Source organism: Mastomys coucha, unplaced genomic scaffold (genome assembly GCF_008632895.1).
Source record: "Mastomys coucha isolate ucsf_1 unplaced genomic scaffold, UCSF_Mcou_1 pScaffold20, whole genome shotgun sequence".
Taxonomy (NCBI): Eukaryota; Metazoa; Chordata; class Mammalia; order Rodentia; family Muridae; genus Mastomys; species Mastomys coucha.
In genome coordinates this window covers 7,667,436-7,671,055 of record NW_022196903.1, presented here as the reverse complement: position 1 = coordinate 7,671,055, position 3,620 = coordinate 7,667,436, and the positions used below count along the sequence as shown (strand labels likewise).

The window sequence follows — 3,620 nt, the reverse complement described above, 5'->3', positions numbered from 1 at the left end:
CCAGGTCAAAGTGGTCCCTGGAGGCAGACCCTCCTCGTGCAAGGGAGGGGCAGCTAAGGTTGCTGATCTACTTCTGCCACTTGGAAGCTGAGAGGATCCTGTCCCTGCCGCCCGGAGGCTCCCCTGCGACTCTTGGGGTCTGTGTCTCCTTGCTGACTGTCCCCGGCTTAGGAACTCACCGGAGAGAAGATGGCAGCTCTCACTGGAGAGTCTGGGTCAAAGAGGTCCCTGGAGGCAGACCCGCCTCATGCAAGGGAGGGGCAGCTAAGGTTGCTGATCCACCTCTGCCACTTGGAAGCTGAGAGGATCCTGTCCCTGCCGCCTGGCGGCTCCCCTGCAACTCTAGGGGTCTATGCCTCCCTGCTGACTGTTGCCGGCTTAGGAACTCACCGGAGAGAAGATGGCAGCTCTCACTGGAGAGTCCAGTCCGGGTCAAAGAGGTTCCTGGAGGCAGACCCGCCTCGTGCAAGGGAGGGGCAGCTAAGCGGTAGCTAATATTTCTATGTCTCTTTATTCATACATTTATTTGTCTCAACTTTAATTCATCATCATTTATTTATGACTTAATATCTCCTCACACTCTGGAAATGTTGAATACATAAATTTAGAACATGATAAAATGATCTATAAATTAGGACACACACTCAACTCAAGTTCAAAGAAAAGCTTGGATAATGGACAAAAACCCCAAGTTAAAAGATGTGCTTATGGGATACTCTAGGTCTAATGAGAGTTATTTTATATTCCAGTATGGCTAATCATGATTTCCTGTCTCCTGAAGACCCAAAGATAGCAACACACATAGAATTCCTTTGGACTGGAAGATGCGCATGGCCAGGCAATAATGGATCATTGCCTTTCTTTGTGCAGTGCACACTCTCATAATGGCAGACCAATGCCTCTACCCAAAAAGGTCAGGTCTGAATTTTATATAACTAATTTTGCCTGACAAGACTTGCTTTGAAAAATATAAAGTTAGACATAAGGTAGTTTATTATTTTCTCTTTCATTCTTTGTTAAGGCAAGTCCTCATTTTATAATCCCAGCAGCCCTCAATCTTTCTGTCAGAGCCCCTGAATACTCTGACTAGGGATAGTTACCTCCAGACCTGGTCATAGCTCCTTTTTTAAAATTACATTTTCTATTTCTTAAGTAGAGGGTTTTGAAAGGACAGCTTTGCGTGGATACATATATATATCTGTGTGTATGTTTATGTGTATATGTATATATATCCACAGCAATATATAGTATTTCTATGGAAAGTGCATAAAAGAGACTCTTTTCACAGGTAATTCTGAGCTGTCAAGTTAACCATTAAGGCTAAAGAGAACAAATAATAATACTGGCTTGTTCTACCCTACAGTTAATCATCTTGGAAATACTTTCGGATATGTGAACTGACTTTGGAGACAACTGCTAAGTTTTATAGAGAACCAAATAAATTGAAAGAATGTTCCTCAGTATAACTACAAGAACTATTTGAAGTTCTTTATTTTTACACATCCTTAAGTTTTATTTATATATTATTGGAAGCTAATTGTAAGTTTGTCAAGTCTATTTGAAGTTTCTAAAATAGTAAAACCATTTATTTGTCTCAATAGAAAGCATGGGAATAGGGATAAGTTTTTGACTACTCCTCCTACTCCTCCCAACCCACCTTCCACCTTCCCTGTCCCCCAGACCCACTCCCCCTCAGTTTCCCTTCAGAGAAGAGCAGCAGACCTCCCATATATATCTAGTGAACCCAGCATAACAAGATACAATAAGACCAGGCACAAACCCTCATATCAAGGCTGGACAAGGCAACCCAGTAGGAGGAAAAGGGTGCCAAGAACAGATGAAAGAGTCAGAGACACACCCCTTCACTTATTAGGAGTCCCAGAAAAAACACCAAGCTATGTAAATATAACATATGCAGAGGACCTACCATGGACCTCAGCAGTCTCCTTGATGGCCAGTTCAGTTTCTGTGAGCTTCTATGAGTCCTACTTAGTTGATGTCTGTGGGCTGTGTTCCACTGTTGTCTTCCACCAGATCCAACTGGGTCACAAAATTCTTTCTCTCCTCTTTTGCAGGGTTCTGAGCTCCAAAGGGAGGATTCTGGTGGAGATGTCTAATCTGGGCTCTCTTTCCACCTAATGTTTGGTAGTGGATCCCTTCATCTTCTCCCATCAGCTCCCAGAATATGTCTCTCTTATGATGATTGGTCTAGGTGCTGATGTATGAGTACATAAATGAGTCACTAGGAATTATTTTATTTGTTTTTTTCTTCTATCATATGTCTCTGGAGTATCCAACCTCCAGATTTTGGTCATTCAGGCAATGTCTTGTCAGGTATGGGTTAAGGGCTAAGTTTTAAACATGAATCTGTTTGCATAGCATACCCATTAATATTTGTATTAATGGGTAACAGCACCTACTTGGAAAAGATACATCATTTCCTCCCTTAGCATGCTTTAAAGAAAGAAGTTTGAACACAGTATATGTTGTCTTTGTGTGTAGTACATGTGAAATGAGTGCAGATGCCTATCCAAGCCAGAAGTGGGTATTGGATTCCCCAGAAAGGGGATAGAGATTACAGGCTGTTGCCATCCACCAGACTTGGGTGCTGAGAACTGGACTTGGGTTCTCCTTAAGATCAGTATGTGCTATTAGCCACCATGGAATCGCATCCCCCTCCTACCTAGTGTGCCTTTTTTTTTTTTTAAATAACAGGGATTATTTACCTCCTTTGTACAACCAACAGTGAATTGTGACTTCTGCCTTGTCTCCAGAAATTGTAGAAACAATATTACAGGGAGTACTCAATTTTAACACATGGTTTCAAAACCTGGTTACTATATTCTGTAAATACTTACTCTAAGAATTCAAAATAGTTTACAGTAAACCAGTGAATACCCTTCATTCTTTGGTAGCAGAATTGTTATGCCCTCATTCCATGCAAGGCAATCACCACAGAATAGACAATAGATAAAAGGTGTGGATCATATTAAGAAAAATCGTTTAATTAGTAAATTCTCCTGAGTCCATGTTAATCTGTGAAAAAGCTGTAAATTACAAATGTAACATGATTAATTCATTTTGAAGGAAAGGCTGAACAACTAGAAAGTTTGTATCTACCCTTTTTTATGGACTAGAAGTTTTCTTGAAAATTATGGAGATTCATTAAATTGTTTAAGTTTTCTTGCAAAGTATCTTCAGTTTCGCTAATTTTCAGAGTTAGATGAGAAGTGTATTTGGGGCAGAATTGGAGATAAAAGAAGTAGGAGATAGCTAATGGGCATGGCTTTATCTTCTATCCCAGTCTCCAGGAAGTAATAACCAGTGTCACTGGGAGCTCTGAGATGATATGAGCTCTTTTTAAAAACTTTTAACTGGTTTCCTTAGTATGCATACTTGCTCCTCTGTTCATCCAGTATTCATATTTTATCAGTTGTAAGTCATCTGGCCAGAATTTATTATGTGTTTTTTATGTCATAGACATTGCCTCAGACACCAAGTAAATTAAACATGATTACGGAGCATCCCCGAACTTAAAGGACCTAAAATAATGTGGGTTATTGATACAAGATGGGATTGATTAGAAAAGAAATCTATGTTTTGCCTCATGAATTTGATTT

The 3,620-nt window shown here is 40.2% G+C and overlaps 1 long non-coding RNA gene across 1 annotated transcript in view; it reads right to left on the bottom strand.

The window, feature by feature from the left end:
* Positions 1-1,999, bottom strand: part of LOC116097995 — a 41,659-nt gene extending 39,660 nt beyond the window's left edge. Inside the window, exon 1 of the long non-coding RNA XR_004121646.1 lies at positions 1,928-1,999. This is a non-coding gene — a long non-coding RNA (uncharacterized LOC116097995). The remainder of the gene's footprint in view (positions 1-1,927) is intronic.
* Between the last annotated feature and the right edge of the window lie 1,621 nt (positions 2,000-3,620).